Source organism: Pelobates fuscus, chromosome 1 (assembly GCF_036172605.1).
Source record: "Pelobates fuscus isolate aPelFus1 chromosome 1, aPelFus1.pri, whole genome shotgun sequence".
NCBI classification, from domain to species: Eukaryota; Metazoa; Chordata; class Amphibia; order Anura; family Pelobatidae; genus Pelobates; species Pelobates fuscus.
In genome coordinates, this window is record NC_086317.1 from 309,616,586 (window position 1) to 309,635,844 (window position 19,259).

The window sequence follows — 19,259 nt, forward strand, 5'->3', positions numbered from 1 at the left end:
TCAATGTCTCTGTTAAAACATAACTTTTATTGCTCACATAAAAGTACAAATTATGATGCCATATAGTGTAAACATTTCAGTCCCAGGTCGGGACTTTCCTCAGGACAGCATAACAAAGACTAAGACGAAGTGACATTTATAAGGGGGATGAGTGAAATAACTCACCCCAGGTGTGTTGCCGCCGACGTTCACCAGTGCAAAATGCGCATGCGTATACCCGCCCTTAAGAGTGAAGTAGATCTGTAATGCCGAACAGAGTTCCCCACCATCATGGAGACACAGGACGCCATATGCCAATTTGCTAAGACCTAATGATGACACGCCTCCCTTGCGGCTGCGCTGTATCCAGCTTCCCGGCGTACCATTGACAGAGCTAGGTTCGTCATGTTCGTATAGTGGCTGAAAAGATTCATGCAATCTGTGTATATTAAAAATAGTGATCCATAAAAAAGGACGTGGAATTAGATACCTTGTACAAGACAGAGCGAAAGTGAAGCTTATACAACGTGAATCAATCTAAATTTATAAAGTGCAAGATATGCAATTATTGTCCAAGTGCATACAAGGACTAAATTTAAAGTGCCAGTAAGTGCTTCAAGTAAGAACATAATATAAATGTATTTACTGCCAAAGTTCATATATAGAGCCTTCTCCTATATGAAAAGGTATACAAAAACAACAAGTTAGTCCTAGGGATGGGACACAAAATACATACAAAAGTGCCTTAACCCCTTAAGGACCAAACTTCTGGAATAAAAGGGAATCATGACGTGTCACACATGTCATGTGTCCTTAAGGGGTTAATGTTCCAAATCATAAATAAACATAAAAAAAATTAATGATAAAATAATTAAAAATGGCAATATTGCATATTGAAATGGAGACAAATATGTGGGAACCTAGAAGATGGAACCTGTGTGTAAGGATATAGCTGAGACTGTATCATGTTACTTCTTCCAAACATTCTTCCAAACATGTTATTTACATGTACTAAATAGTGGTTCCATAGGACCCAATATAGGACCTAATATAATCAATCAACCAGAAGAAACATGATACATTAAACGGGGCCTTAGAAATGGCAACTCTATGGTTCCTGGAGCATACTGCAAAATGGGACCATATATTTCAGCCTAATAAATCATACTAATTTTGGATCTTAGAGAAAAACCTAATCTAGGGCTTAATGGGCTTTACCTTTACAAAAAATAACTATATGTAAGCTTTTCGTTGAGGCCTTCTGGTGCTATTGTGTTAAGTTCATGGATCCAAAAAGTTTCACGATTTAACAGCTGCTTTGCTCCATCTCAACCACGTCGTGATTCCGGAACATGATCTATCCCAATGAATTTGAGTGACAAAAGGGGATGCTGGAACTCCAGAAAATGTTTCGCCAGTGGCTTGTCTGAGGTTCCATCAAGTATGGCTAACCTGATGCTTGAACGATGTCCTCTAATGCGCTAATTTCGATTTTTGTTGTATATGGATGACCTGGATCCAGCACCCGGCATTTAGCACATATCAAGACGTTCAGCCTGAAGTGCAAGGAAGCTCTGGATGTATATATATATATATTATATATATATATATATATATATATATATATATATACGTATATATATATATATATATATATATATATTATATATATATATATATATAAAACACATAAAATATAATATAGAGCTGTGCTCAAAAGTTTGCATACCCTTGGAAAATTGGTAATATATGTACCAGCAGGTAAAACACATTTCTTTTATTTATTTTGGGATTCATATTCAACTGTAGGTTATATAAGAATGGCACAATCATAAAACAAATCATGGCAACAAAGAAAAAAAATTAAATGGCCCCAGTTCAAAAGTCTGCATACCCTTAATATTGTATATAGCCCCTTTTAGCATAAATGGCAGCATGCAGTCTTTTGTAATAGTTGTCTATGAGGCCCCTAATTCTTGCAGGTGTTATAGCTGCCCATTCGCCTTGGCAAAATGCTTCCAGGTCATGTGAAGTCTTTGGTCATCTTGCATGAACCGCATGTTTGAGATCTCCCAGAGCGGCTCAATGATTTCAAGGTCAGGTGACTGTGATGATCACCCCAGAGTCATCTCCTTTTTCTGCTGTAACCACTGGAGGGTCAACTTGGCCTTGAGCTTAGGGTCATTGTCATGCTGGAAAGTCCAAGAGCATCCCATGCACAGCCTTCGTGTAGAAGAATGCAACTTGTCTGCCAGTATTTTCTGATAACATGCTGCATTTATCTTGCCATCAAGTTTCCAAGATTCCCCATGACTTTAGAGCTCACCTCCCCCCCCAAACATCAGTAAGCCACCACCATACTTCACAGTGGGGATGGTATTCTTTTAACTATAGGCCTTTGTATCGGATCATGTGGCACCCCGACTGGGTACCTCTGCCAACTGATGCTTCCTAGCTGACACTGAGGACCATAAGCACCGCACTGGACACCATAAGCACCGTAGACCCCACAAACTGCCTCAGATTGGTAGGGGTCTTGCTGTCCCTTCCCGTCCTGGAACAAACTCCTGGATCCAGGGACTCAGTGGAAAGGCCTCTCCTCCAAGAGAGTATATCCGTGAAGCTCTTATAAAAGCTAGTGGTGTAGCTTTATAGCAGGTTCCCTACAATCACAAGAGCAGGCTACGTGTTGAGGGTTAAGCAAGAATGGTTTAATGGTGCCACACTGGCCTTTTATGCAAGTCTCCAAGCAAGGGTGACATGCACATGGACCTTGTTGGGGACAAAGACACAAATTGTATACACTAATCACAATAGACTTACAATCTAAAGCACTCCCACTGTCACATCCTGTTCCTAGCTTCGGATCATTCTGGCAATGGTTTCTGATATCCAGTACTCTTTTTACAATTCTTGTTTAGTTTTTCTTGTTTTTTTTGGTTTTCTATTCTATGTCTGGTTTTCTTTATGCTGGGTTCTGGGTTCATTCCTTTTATTCCGTCCCTGGATTTCCCAGTCTCTTGGATTCAGTTAAATGTTTGTTTTATGTTGCCACACCGGTTTGTTTTCCATCATTCCTTTTGTTTTAGTGTTCCTGCAGGCAGCCGCTCAAGTCTTCTGCCCTTTCTTGCAGGTAAGTACTATGTGTGTTTTCTTTGGTTGGTTTAGCTTGCATTAGGCAGAGTAGGACCTGCCAGATATGGGGTAGATTGGCATTGCTGGCAGGCTTATGCAATGTATGATCATATAATGTGACTAAATCCCCATGATCCCCCTGCTCCTGTTCTGGGTTCTCCTAGTTTTGTCTTGTTTTCATGTTTGGTGCCTATCTCTAGTCTTGCCTTGTTTCCGTATTGGATACATTCTTGCTGCAGAGCCTCCCTATTCAGCTCTGGGAGGTCTGCTTAATTCCTGCTCCTAGTTCCTGGGATCCGCATAAGCTGAATCAAGGTTCTGGTTTGTGGCTGCACAAACGCTGGTGCTCAACACCAGGGGGTGTGCAGTTACCCTGCACCAGACCCTGACCTATCCACTCTCGCACTGAAGACTCCCACTTATCATCAGGTATACTGGGTCCCGGTCCTCGCACCGCCACCCGGACAGTGTCTGCGTCCCGGGCAATGGACCGCCACCCTGACACCCACACATAATACAATAAGCCTTCCCCTTTACTTAGGAGATAATTGAGTCAAGCACTATACTAAACTCAATTATCTCCAAACACAAAAAACACACATTTTTACAAAACCCCCAAAACACCTTAAAACACATAAAATCCCCACAGATGTTACATACCTTAATAGCCCTGATCTGAGTGACCAACATATCCAAAAATCACCCAGATCAGTTCAGGGGTTCAGAAATTTTATGGAAGTCATAGTTTTTACTGACCGCAGGCATGGTCCCATAGCCTAAAAGAGTTCCATAGAATCGCGGCTAAGTGCCACTGGAGGTTGACCGGGAACCGCAAAGTCTTCAGACCAAAATTAGTTCCTTAGAATCGTGGCTAAGTGTCGCTGGGGAACTGACCAGGAACCGCAAAGTTCCAGGGCATTTGCGGCTAAGTCCCCCTGAAGTCTATTCGCGGTTTTGGTCAATGCGAGCAAGATTGCCGCCACCATTTGTTTGAATGCCAATTTGAATTTCTTCGGGAGTTTGGGAGTTCGAAGTGACACTTCAAAAGCTCGAATGGTTCCTGTTACCAGTCCAACAGGCAGAAACAGTGATTTAAACCAAGTTTTACCACAGGGGCCATAGTCACAGGGTAAGAGGCTGGCAAGTATGCCCCTCCAAATACCCGGACGAGGTCCCGTCACGGCCTTGTTCACCCCTATCCAAACATAGCCCTTATGGTTGTGACCATAAAGCTCTATTTGGTCTTGTCACTCCAAATTAAAGTGTGCAAGAAGCTGTGAAGTGTGTCAAGGTGTTGTCGGACATATTGTAACCAGGCTTTTTTTGTGACATTGGCACTGTAAAGACTTCTTTCTGGCAACTCGACCATGCAGCAAATTTTTGTTCAAATATAGTCATATTGTGCTCATTGAAACAATCCCACTGTCTTTTTCCAGAGCAGCCTGTATTTCTCCTGAATTACCTGTGGGATTTTCTTTGCATCCCGAACAATTCTTCTGGCAGTTGCAGCTGAGATCTTGCTTGGTATCAAGAGATCTCTGAATTGTCCACTTCTTAATAAGTGATTGAAGAGTACTGACTGCAATTTTCAAGGCTGTAAATATCTTTTTATATCCTTTACCATCTTTATAAAGTTTAATTTACCTTGTTGTTATGCAGGTCTTTTGACAGTTCTTTTCTGCGCCCCAAGGCCCAGTATCTAGCCTGCTCAGTGCATCCACGTGAGAATTAACAAACTTATTGACTATTTATACACAGATATTAATTGCAATTTAAATAGCCACATTTGTGGGAAATTAACCTTTAATTGCCATTTTAACCTGTGTGTATCATCTTCTGTGTCTGTAACAAGGCCAAATATTCAAGGGTATGTAAACTTTGGATGATGGCTATTTGGGAGATTTCTGTTATCATTATGATTTATAAAGGAGCCAAACAATCATATGATCACTATCCTTGAATAAAATACATTTTTGCATGATCATTCATTCACAATTTCAAAACTTCTGCCAGAGACTGAGAACTTTTGAGCACAACTGTATGTATGTTGTAGTTAACATTTAATTTATCTAAAAAAAATCTCCCCTTTTGTGGTCTGGATCTGACACATGTTAAGATTAAAAAGGCTTAAATTATTTTTTTTAACCAATTTTCCTTCCTTTTGCTTCTGTACATTTTCACAGTTGTTAGAGTTGTTAGGAAATGTACTTAGAAAGCTTAACTTGCTACTTTAACTTTGTTCGTTTACAGGTCCCATAAAGGTTTTTATTTGTTTTTAATAAATTGCTCAATTTCAGTGCTATTTTTATACAGCAGGTATTTTATGATCACACAACTGTTCACACATTTGTATTCATGACCTTTTGAATAACTTTTAAAATAGCCTTTGAAATATATGGAAATTACAGTTTGCTACATGGAAATCAGTATGTCAAGATGCTATCTAGGGAGGAAAATATTTACCATGGCTAAGTTTGTTTAAACATCTGAAAATTACATAATTTAATGAATGAGGGAAATTCAGTAAATCCCAAACTGTTGATATCTACAAAAAGTCCCACTCACTGCATTATTATTATTATTATAATTATAATATGTGTCAAATAATTAAGTTTAGGTATAGGGGCCGAATTCCAAATGAAGAGTGATTGTGATTGTAGCGGTTACCCCGATGAGTTGAGGGGTTTCCACCACCAGAGGCCATCCTTCTCCCAAGTGTGAGGGGTATTACAGCATTACCAGCAGTCCTCAAAGTAGAGAAGCTCTTATATGAGGTAGTGTAATAGTTTTATAGCAGTTTCCCCCAATAAAAGACAAGACTGTAAATTGAGGGTAAAATAAGAACTGACGGTTTAATGGAGCATACTGGTCTTTTATACAAATTTCCCCACAAGGTTGCCGCCCAGGTGGACCTTGTGGGGCACAGGACATAAAATCAACAAGCCATAAAAACAGTATTTTACATTCAGACACTCCCAAATAATGTACACAATCCCTCCTCTCTATTTGGGAGATAATTGGGTTAATTACGGTATCAACTCAGTTAACTCCAAACAAAAAATACGTTTTTACCCATTTTTGGAAACACCCCAAAAACATATGGGAACCTCATAATACATATATCCCCTGATAGCCCCGATCTGGGGGAACAACATACTGAAAAATCACCCAGATCAGTACAGGGGTTCAAGAGTTAACTGGAAGTCTCTTTTTGACCGACCGCACGCATGGTTTCATGCCCAAAATAGTTCCAGAGGATTAACAAGCATCATGCTCCAGGTCTGGGTGGTCGGTCATTCGGTAGATTTTTCGTTATTCGAACGGCCAAAGGTAAAATAAAACAGGCTTTATTCCATCCGAACGGTTAGACGAACAGACAATTTCAAACTTTAAAATTCAGGGACAGAGGGTCTGTCACAGTGATGTGATAGAAGATCAAACTTTTATGAATGCCAAGAGCAATCTGAATGGCATTTTGGAAGGAGATAAGTTTATTCACCAATACATAATGAAGGATACTTTGAGATAATTATATTATACCTATGAGACAATAGAACGCAAATCCAAACTGGGTTCATTAAATAAAAATATAAATCACTTTAATAGTAGTATGTCTATCAATGTGTATTAATGAAATTATTTCCCTGTTGCACAAATCATAACAAAACATGAAAGGAGCATTGCATTGACTAACAATAATAAATCTATCTATCTAATCATACCCACATTAAATATATGTATATTTTTTTATTAATTGTGGTATGTGAGATATGAAAATCTAGATAAAAATAAAATGTTGAAATATTTACAAAGTATAATGTCAATCATTACATTTTCCAGCAACCTCTGTGGAAATGCATCGAGTAGATAGCCAAAGGCAGTCAACAAACCAAGGTCAAATGTAAAGGTTTGAGCTACATAAAAAAAATCTTTTTTTCTGCTGCAACGTTATAGACAGTTTGGAAGCCTTGAAGTAAAGTGGATATACACTAGAGTATGACATGAATCATTATTTACCATGATCAGTGACAGCACACTCAATATTAGAATTGACTGGAATCTACCATAGATGTTTAACAACTCTCAGAGCAACAGATTGTAGTCCCAACAAGCCAAAGGAATGTTTCAGATTAAAAGTTCACGTGATGTTGGCAGAGAACATTTCCTCACTAATTAAGAAGCATTGCTTTAGGCTGTATGTTTGTCTTTTGTACCTAATTCTTTTATCACAGCATCACAGTGCATGTTGTTAATTTAGTATAGAATGCATATGGCAGAATGCTGTAGGGGATCTTTCAGAGATTGATATATATATATATATAATATATAAAACTTGCCTTGGATTGCAGATAATTATTTTTGCAATGTTAAATCAAATTTTTTCCTTTGCCAGTATAAATATAAAATGAGAGTTTGGTCACTAAACAGTGATATATAGCTACGTTAACCCTGTATTTACAAAATGAGTAGGGATATTTATGAAGGTATTTACTGAAGGTCAAATGAGCATGAACCTATTTTAAATGTAAGTCTGTTTTGGTATTTCTTTTGAGTCACTCGGAATTTGCTTTGTTCATAATAAACTCTGTATAAACTTTTAAGAAAAATGTCCAAGATGTGTTGGGGACATAGGATGTTTAAAGAAAATGTGTGTAACAGAACATATGTATTTAAGCGATACTCTTAGCTTCAAAACAACTTTAGCTTAATGAAGCGGTTCTGGTGTATAGATCATGCCCTTACCTTGTCACTGCTTAATTCTCTGACATTTGGATGTTAAATCACTTTGTTTATGTTGCCCTAGCAACACTTCTCCTGGCTATGACTCACACAGCCTCCATGAAAAAAAAATGTTTATTTTATTTTGGCGCAGTGTTTTTACTTTAGATGGTCTTATATCCTGTATTGTTAATTGAACTTCAGTCATACACAGAGGACTGTTGGCTCTAGCAGGCAATTAACAGAACTGGGATACATAATTCTAAACTATTACACACTTAGCAATAAGGCAGGGTAAACAACTTGTGCTATGGATTAGGAAGTGTGTAGGTGTAGGACGTCTGTGCGAGTCACAGCCAGGGGAGGTGTGGCAAGCATTGCATAAACAAAGTGATTTAAACCTTAATTTTGACTCCTCCGCTATATTTAAATTACAGAGGTCAATGTTACACTTTTCTTACTCCCACATCCGGTCCGCCCACACTCTTCCTAGTCTCTTCACTGATATGCCCTGCTTAGGGGTGTGGCAATATTCTGTTAACCCTTTCCTATTGCATATAAATATCCTCTTTCCTTACTGTATGCATTTTTTGTTAGAGACACTACTAATCAGGATTACAATGTGTAATTATTTAGTTCAGTCTCTGCTTCCTGCTCTGGTGCTGTTCTCAATCTTGTCCAAATGGCTGTGTGTCCATAAGTATATACTGGGGGCTTCTAACCTTATTAGTATTTGTAGATAGGAATGCATTATAGTTAATGGGCTTGCTTGTTATCCAGTTTAGTGTTGCATTAGTAAATAAAGGGGACTTTTTATATGTAATGTAAATATTATGTAAGTATTTTGTGTACCCATCTGAAATGGGTTTTATGTATTAAACAGTATTTTTGATTGGGGAGATGACTGAATGCACCACCTTTTGAGAAGGCAACATATTTGAATTATTTCTACCACTAGCCTGGTGGTTTTTACATTATGTGTACACCATGGCATTGATGGACTAAGCATTAAAGCTTATTGCTGGGTAGTAAAGGTAAGTGGTTGAGAACTGCATATAGATTGGAAAGTGTTGTCAGGTTCCTCCACACATGGCTATTCTTTCTGTCTACATTGGTTACTCAGCACATAATGGCAGGTAACGTGAATCAGGAGAGCATCCCTTGCAGGTCCTGATGTGATGGAAAATTGGAGACAAATTTATATTAGTAGACCCTGTGTCAAAAGGCTGTAGTCTTTATCTGTAGAATGTTTTAACTTCTGTGGGATATTTGGAGCCCCCATAGTTTATGAAATCCCTGTCTAATACTATTATAGAAAGAAAAGGAGAGGAGTTCTCATGGAAAGTCCACATGGAACACTTTAGTCGATATGGCATTTTTTAAACCAATTAACGTGAGCGTAAAAATAGAGCACTCTAAGTGGCTGCCGCACTATCTTGAGAAAGCCCACAAGTACGCGCGAAACATGTTGACGTGTGAACGGTGAGAGAACTGCATAGCTTGGCAACAGTAGTGGCTTCAAATCCCGGCATCCTTCCAACAACAATTTACCATCCTTTTGGCTTGAATGTTCAGTCAGGACTTGGAGGAAAGGAAGACCACACGGTGTCGTTATTAAACCTACTATAAGCCAAAGCTTTTACTGTGGTTTCTTGGAACTAATTGATGTAAGGGTTCCTTTTGGGGGAGGGGGAAAGGGAGGTTTGATCTTTTGCCTAATAAACACAAAGTTACGCAATTTGGATCTCTTTGTATCTTTTTTAAGGTATGGTGGACACTGCTGCTAGTAGTACATATAAAGTCTTTGGATCCATCCTGTGTTGCACTATTATCCCCTCACCGACCATTTTAGGACTCTTGGACATTAAAGTAGATGTTTTATTTTTGGAAGAACATGAACTGTAATGTATGCTGCTGATTTTACTAAAGTGATTGATGTTATTTTATTTTTCAATGACTATATATGTGCATACACTACTCCTGCTGCTCTACAGATCATTAGTAGATTACTCAGAAAAGTTAACTGAGTTTCTTCTACCATAGCACTGACACTTTTTATTTTATGTTATCTTATTTTAAATTTTAAAGGGAATTTTCTATGTGTATAGCTGCTTCTTATATGTATGTTCTATACTTTTTAGTATAGATATTTTTACATTTTATTGTGTTTATCTGTTTTATTGTGCTCTCTATTTTTAAATATATATACAGTAAAAACATACACACGATTACATTGGCTCTCAGGTCCAGGACACTCCCATACAAAATAGGTCAATTCCTCCTCTGTGCCTGGGAGATAATTGAGTCAAGAACTGTATTAAACTCAATTATCTTCAGGCACAGAAAACATAAATTTTTACAAAATTCCCCAAATACCTTTAAACACACAAAATACATAATTAGCATAAAGGAACCGCATATTTTATACATCCCCAGATAGCCTTGATCTGAGCGCCCAACAAATCCAAAAGGTGCTCAGATCCCATGAACACAGCCGAAGCGCCACTGGGGTGAAGTTTTGACCGACCACTCATAAGGTGCCTGCCCAAAACAGTTCCACAGTTTTAGAGGTAGCGGTCGGTCATGTTCAGGAGTTCCAAAAGATACAAAAAGGTGAATTGTTCCCCTAGCTTATTGGTAGCGTTTGTTTGTGAGGTCCATCCGAACAAACACTACCGAACAGCACTCTCCTGGCTTGCCGCGAACAGAAGCAGGCATTCACAAAGTTTTACGAGTGTCCACCTTGGAGTTCCAGACACTCGACAACCAAGTCTAACTGCCTGCTTTTGTGTGACAAGATGGCCACTGTTTTCTCCACCACATGGCATTCGGTTATACGAACAGCGGCCATACAGAGAGATCACTTCATTCATGCGGTTTCTTTGAACTTAATAAGCCAGGGGGTTGTCGGTGTTCGGTACTAATAATCCCGAATGGAAGGAGGATAAGGGAACCAAAGTTCAAACAGATTCCCAAACTGAGGAGGAAAATGGCTCTGTGGAAGGCAAAAAAGGAGTTTTGTCACATAGTTTCCCCCCTCCCCCCTTCCATTGGACAGCATACCCGCCTAGACCCCAACGGATCGGCTCGGGGATGTCCAGTAAATACAAGTTATTTCTCCAGTTCGGTTTGCCGACAACATAGGGTTTTGTCCCAGTCTTATTTTTTAAATTCCTATATGATGCAGTGTTAGTGAAAAAGTCTACACCACAGAAAATTAACACACAATAAAAAGACATAATAAAACCATAAAAAGTAGAAAAACAAAAAATAGATATAAACAGTGTAAGATCAATATCAGCAATCCAAAGTATTCCAATGAATTATAGTCTTTAAATAAAATACACTATTGATGGGTCCAAGTACAGCTAGAGTTCCCAGTTAGACAATATGCTCTTGCAAGAGGAAACCAAATAATGATCCAGTATTTTGGCGTAAGCCATGTAAATTTATAAGAGAAAACAAAGGATTCCAATCAGATGCATGTAGAATCAATAAAACAAAAATTATGGTTTAGTGGAGCTTTTTCAGGGCTTCCACTTGAAAAGGCCTCGTTGGCGAAATGCGTTGTGGATATTAATATTTCTAAATGTTAATAATAAAGGATTTTTTTGCTACAATACTTATTAACTTTTTATTTTATTTGTGTTGTTTACTGGCATCTGGATCATTCCCTGCACAGATCCCAAAGAATCTTCGGTGGGGATTATACCACTGGCGCCTATTACATAGAGTGGTTTGTCTGCTCTATTTATTGTGAGTATTTTATTTTTATATATACTGTTTAAATATAGAGAGCATTAGTGGATTGCTTTTTTACTCACTTTCTGAACTTTGTGCTCTTTTTCCAGCTGTGGATTTTAACAATATATCCTGCGAGTGGAGTTTTATACCACCAAACGCTGCATACACTAGAGTTGGTCATAGCTCCACTAAATGTAAGTAAACCATCATTTTTTGTTTTATTGATTATGCCTGCATCTGGTACACTACACACTTGGATTCCTCTTTTTTTCTCTTATATATTTACAAAGATTATGCCAAGATACTGGATCATCATTTGGTTTCCTCCTGTAAGAGCGTGTTGTCTACTTGTGAACTCCAGTTGTACTTGGGCCTAATAATAGTGGTATTATATTTAATTTAAAGAATATAATTAATTTTAAGACTTTGGAATGCTGATTTTGATCTTGTTTATATCTATTTTATATTTTGTACATATTAAGTTTTTATTATGTCTTTTTATTGTGTTGATTTTCTGTGGCACAGCCTTTTTTTCTGGCATTGTATGTATTTATGGGATTTAGAAGGGATTCACATTTTTTTTTTGGTTTGCTGTCTACTCTCACTTTTGTTTTGTGCTAGGTTAGTTAGCGCTAATCCCTTTTTTTCAGTTTTTTTAAAGTTATATTACTAACTGATTTTATTTAAAAGTATTGATATCATAAAAGTATGTCAGAAGTTTGATTTATTGTGTAAAGCATATACATCTACAGAAGTGTCTTAGTGATACTAGATCTACATAAATAATATTTACACATAATTAATTCATTTCAACTATAATATCATTGTTGAGATCTGTGTACTATGGAGAATTTGCCAAACCTTCACATGAATCAGACTGTGTTCTATAAACATTCTTCCCACATATTTTAATCAACAGCATAATACACAGTTTGATCATATTCAAATATTAGCTGTTGCAGTCAGTTTTTAACTACATTCTGTTTCTGTATTTTTCAGAAATCTTGCAAAATAAATAATTTTGCTTTACATTTTAAATATATATAACACGTAAGGCAATTATTTACTTAAAAATGTCTCTTTGGCTAAAGTGGCATTTATATGATTAGCTTAAGAACATATTTATAATGACCTATATACAGATGACCAGGATACAAACAAATAAAATGTAACTTATTATCACAAGTTCCAACGACAAAGAAATGCATTTTAGGGAACATCGAGTTAAACAAGTGATAGTATTAAAGCCAGGATGTAGAGCTCTTATTAAAAATGGCAGCACCATAAATGTTCAAGTATTGTCAGAAATATTCTGTTGGATGACACTATACTGTGATTTGCACACAGCAGACCATAGCTGATGGTTGAATGAAATGATCCATAACCCTTGCTGACACATTTAGAGCAGTTCAGCTGCACACAGAGAACAGTCCATCATTTGCACCCTTCTGTGAAAGCTGGCTTTACCAAGTGTTTCAATGAAATATGTGCAACTTCCCATTTAAATTAGTACCACATGAACCATGAAGAGCACCACAGGTATCTGTTGTAGTACCAGTCTAATGCAAAAGTGGCCTGAGTTGTATTGCTCTAACAGGAAAGACATACAACCACTCATCTGTAACATATTAAATCCAGAGGAAATAAATTACTCTATAGATGATGAATTATTGCATGGGCACAGAGAACGTGTAATCTACTGTAAGTTCTGAAAGCCAACCTTTCCTACACAAAAAAAAAAAAAAATAATTAAATGGCAGCTTAAGTTTCTTTACATTACAAAGTAACTTTTTAAAACACTGATTTGTATGTATTGAATGATACACGGTATTATAGGTTTATCCATTTTATATAACATATATAGTTAAGTAGCAATTTATTTCAGTATAATTAAGTGAAAGGAAAAAAAAACACAAAGATTGATGTTTACTCTTTAATTTATTTCCTGCATTAAACTTTGTATGTAATTAATATTCATTTGCTTTGATATTTTTTTCAGATTGCCAAAAAGCACATTTTTCAGTTAATGAAGAGATAGAATGATTTGACATGTTTTAATTTGTTCACTTCCTTTTCATAAAAATATAAAGAAACGTTATTTGGAATATGGGATATATAGCTATCACATAAACGTCTTATAAATCCACAATTTCATACATAGATTACTGTACAGGAATAACTAATACATTCTAATTATGTAGACTTTTCATATAGCAATAAATCATTTACAAACATGTTGAGGAAAAAAACACTTTCAAAAGTTGTATGGTATCCCTTATCTTGTGATATTTATGCTGTTAGCAGATAATCAGAAATATTTTTTTTGTGACATACAGTAGTCTTGAAAAATATTTAAATAAAAATAGTCAAATATAATACTTAATTGGATTTTAATTGAATTTAAAAGAACCTGATGGCATTTTAGGAATGTGGCATACTAAAATCATACATGCATCAAATACATACATAAATATAATGTATGTACATGGACAGAATGTCTATGTATGATAGGTAAAATGATTCATTTGTCATCAAGTATATAGACTACCAACAAATGCAGTCTACGGCAGCCTGGAGGATTACTATTTTTTTTCGGTGTCTTTAGCCCACTATTTATTTCCAACATGTGGATCTTCACGGCTGAAATTCAGACTGAATGCTGCAAACCAGGTCAAACCAGATTTTAAAAATGCAAAAATTTGCAGTCTGACAGTGCTAGCTGCCGGCCCGCAAATCGTAAAATAAACCTTGTGGCATAAGGGTTAATTACGTAGCAACTGACAAACTTGCAAGCCAGTCAGTGCATTAAATAAAAGTAAAACATGTTGGGGACTTCCTTATTACTATAAGGAAGGTTCTAAACCTCTCTATGCCCCCATGTGGCAGGTTGGGGCATGTCCATCTCACTGTCCCCAGCCGTAACCAGCAGGTGAAGATGTGTCATACAATAAAGAGGGGGACACCACCTGTAGTTTGTATGTGGGAGCTACAATAATATTTAGTTGGATGACCTAATTTTCCCACCCATGGGTGGTGTGTGTGGTCCCTAAAATATAAAAGAGTGAGGATCTAATATCCTCTCCAGCACATACCCATTATTAATTATTATATTGAGGGGGTGGACCTTGGATCCCCCAGCTCCACCCATGCGAGGCTTCTAGGGATCTAATTAATTAAATAAGGGAGGTTGAACATATTATTGTCCACTCCCTCAAATAATGGCATGCCCTTCTTCCCTCCACTGGGCCCAAGCTGCAATGATTAAACATTTTGTTTTACTTACATTTCCTCCCTTGAAGTTCTGGTCTCCTGGTTCTTTGGCTGAGATCAGCAAGATAAATGATCTCAGCCAATCCAATGATTCCCTATGGGAAAGACCATCTGATAGATATATAAATATTAAAATAACAATAATAGAAATAGTGGAGTTTTCAGTATGGAAGCCACTGCAGGCATGTTAACTTTGCAATGAAAACATCCTTGCAATGAACCTTGCGAAGGAATATTGTTCCTGCAGAATAGACATGTTTTCAGTTGCAGGGTTAAAACAGGGGGTGAATGTTACTCAGACCACGTCATTGTGCTGAAATAGTCTAGGTGCCTATAGTGTTCCATTAAAAATACCTTATTCATTTAGATGCCCATTTTTATATTGGCAACTTTTTAATGTTAACTTTGGCTAGTGTTTGTGACCAAGTGGCTACTAAAAAAGACTGGACATACCCCATTTGCAATGCCTTGGGTTGTCTACTATTGCAAATAGTATGCCATCATGGGGGTAATTCTCATTCCTGGGCTACCATACAGTCTCAAAGGCAACGTAACCATTCTGGCGAATTTCAATGTGAAAAAACTGAAAAGTGTAACATGCTATATTTGACCCTGTAACTTTCCAAAACACCATAAAACCTATACATAGGGGGTACTGTTTTACATGTGAGACATCGCTGAATAAAAATATGTGTATTTTATTGCAGTATAAACAAACAGTATTATTACAGTCACAGTTAGAATGTCACGTAGAACTAAACATTTCTAATAAATTCTTATTTTTTCCCCATTTTTCAATATTTTATTCATATTAATTTGTGTTTTATACCTAAATATTTGATGTTAAATGAAAGCCCCGTTTTCCCTGAATAAAATGATATATAATAAGTGTGGGTGCACATAATATGAAAGAGGCGAATTACGCCTGAACAGACATATAGCGCAAATAACATTTTTTGTTTACGTTTTGTTTTGATCACAACGTGTACATTTGGCTCAGTCCTTAAGGGGTTAAAGAAAGTAAATTTTACTGACTGTATACAATTTGATTTATTTACTAGTCATGTGCACCAGTAAAATTTTCGTTTTGTGCAAATTATTTCGCACTAAATAAAAATTTAATTCATCAATCTCGAATTTCGTTTGTTAACCATTCGTTTTTGAACGAAATTCGTCCAAAAAAGTGTTTTTGTCCTTTAGGATGAAATTAACACTGCGCATGCACAAAAAATAAAATAAAAGCAAGGAGGGAACCGGCCGCGCTACCAGCTCCCTCCTTGTTATAATATGAATTCCTACCCCCACCCCTGCCTTAAAACCTATGGGGGTCACTATGACCCCCGTATTAATAAAAGGGAGGTTAAATGGAAGGTTAAATCCAGTTAAACCAGCGAGTAGGGGCACATCGCCTAACACTAAATATAAATCAGTATGGGGTCACTATGACCCCCATATTGATAAAAGGGAGGTTAATTTGTGCCATGAGTAGGAGCATGTCGCCTAAACAAATTTAAAACTACTAGTGACTAGGCAGCTATTTCTACCCAGTCACTAGTGCAATAAGGGGGTACCGGGCAAAGGTCCCCTCCTTCCCCCATGGTGGGGAACACAAATTAATAAAATGGGGGGACACAGTGCCCCCTCCGAGCCTCCACCCGCAGGTGTAGGCTATTAATATAAATTAGCTTAAAAGCATGCGCAGTGTTATTTCACCGTGCTGTGGAGGTTAATTCCCCATGCAGCATAGAGTCTATTAAACGAACGAAACAAAAAGGTAATGCATTCGGCATTTGACCTTTCGCTTCATTTATATTTCGTATGCAGGGCTTTCGTTTACGTTTTAGTAAACAAATACAAAAAAACACAAATTTTCAGACGAAATGGGATTCGTACGAAAATGAATGCACATGTCTATTATTTACATTAAGCAATCAATTTGCAATACAGCTTGTATGCTACAAGTTGCTACAGGTTTAGAGAAATGAAAACTGGTCTTATGTTCAATAGATCCTTAAAAAAAACAGATATTAAGTATACCGCAATCCCTCATTTGTAGGAAACAGAAACGGCATAAGATAGACAATTCAACACAATATTGAATTTAAAGACGTCACATTACACTGCATTGTTGATCTTGTCAGAAATTTAAACTAAAACTTTCAAAGTAAGTAGCAAGGTATGATTTAATATGACATGACAATATACAAAGAAATAAAATTATTAAGCAAACTTTTTAGCTTACTTCAACAACAGGATAGATAGATAGAAGATAGATAGATTATTGTTAGTCACTGTGTCAGTGTCTGTATCTGCATGTTAGTGTGAATATCTTTGTCTGTATGTGTGTCAGTGTCTGTATCTGTGTATCTGCATGTGTGTCAGTGTATATATATATGTGTTTCACTGTATCTGCATATGTGTCAGGATATGTATCTTTGTGTCAGGGTATGTATCTGTGTGTCTGTGTACCTGTATGTGTGTATCTGTGTGTCTGTGTATATCTGTATGTATCTGTATGTGTGTCAGTGTTTGTATCTGTATGTTTGTGTATCATTGTGTCTGTGCATCTGCATGTATGTCAGTGTGCGTATCTACAGGTGTATTTGTGTATCTGTATGTGTGTCAGTGTTTGTTTCTGTGTGTCTGCATGTGTGACAGTTTGTGTATCTGGGGCAGAGGAGAAGCAGGGTGAGCCTGGGGCGGAGGAGAAGCAGGGTGAGCCTAGGATGGAGAAGAGGCATGGAGGGTCTTGTGGACAGGAGATGCACAGAGGGTCTGGGGCGTAGGAGAAGCATGGAGAGCATGGGGCAAAGGAGAAGCAGGGAGAGACTGGGGTGAAGAAGAAGCATGGAGATCATGGGGCAGGAGAGAAGCAGGGAAATGGGCTGCCAAGGGGTACTCAATTGAAAAAAGATTGGGAACCACTGTTCTATCACATCACAATCACTCTTATATTGGAATTCGGATAGACAGACAGACAGACAGACAGACAGACAGACAGACAGATAGATAGATAGATAGATAGATAGATAGATAGATAGATAGATAGATAGATAGATAGATAGATAGATAGATCCAGTACTTCATCCTTTACTACTAAGCAAATAGGTCTACTTACTTAGCCTACTAAAAGTTTGTATACATGTTTTTATCTGCATATCATATATTAAAATAGCTGACTGTGATTCCTTTTCTTTATTTAGTCATACCCATTATATGACTTCTATGGTTAAAAAACAACAACAAATAAATGTATTAAGTAAAAAGATGGGTATGGTTAAATCCCATCACTACCTATACTAGTTTTGATTATCAGCTTTGTAACAAGTCAAATATATTGGAATGATTCTGAATCGGTTGGGATTTCTCATTCTCCAATAAATAAATACTGTGATTATGATGGTGTAAAAAATAATTAGAAACAAAGCTAATGAAATAAATCTCTCACACTTCATCCGCTAAACTGGATTCTTGTTTTTTATGAATATGTTTGACTTTGAAATGTTGTTCATCATGTTCATCATGTTTTTAAGATCTCAATGAAAGTTTCTGAACAGATGAATAGGTTTGAAAAAGTTTCCTGAAAAAGCACAAGATTAACTCCTTAATGACCAAATATTTTTTGTGATGTGACACGTTTGTGATCAAGGCCTTTTTGGCACTTTTGCCATATGTTTGTTCTACTAAAATTTTCCCCTTTCTTTTTAAGTGCACCGATGCATATTATATATAATTTTTAAAGGACAAATAGGGCTTTTGTTTCGTACCCTATAACTATACACATTATTAAATAGGAATAAATTATTGAACATTTTTAGATTACATTGATAATTTCTACATACCAAGTGCAAATAAAAAAAACTAACTCAAACTAGATTCACTAGTTAGTCCTGATTATAAAAATGCACAATATGTCAAGGATTTCAATGAATTTTTAGAAGTTATACAACACATATTCTAAGGAGTAATTTATGGTTTTAAATCTAAAACTTTGCTAAATTTGGCATGCTGAGATTACAATTTTTATAGTAGTCACAGAATCCCAAACCGCTACTTTGTAGAATGTACATACCCCAGGCTTTTAAGTTTGGGAAAATTCACAGACCTTGCATGTCCCACTACTATCATACTCATATTCTGCTACTATTCTCGACTACAATTATACCCCACATGTATACCTTTTCCCCTGATCCTGCCCCTAATCCTACTCTTCATCTGTTCCCTAATCCAGCCCTTAATCTAACCCATAATCCAAACAATAATCCAGCCCTTAATGCAACCCATAATCCAACCTCTCTCCCTACCCCTAATTTAATTTCTAATCCAACCCATAATCTAACCCATAATCCCAGTCCCAATGCCACTCCCTAATCACATTTGTAAATAGATCTCTGTGAGCCCTCTGTTTTATG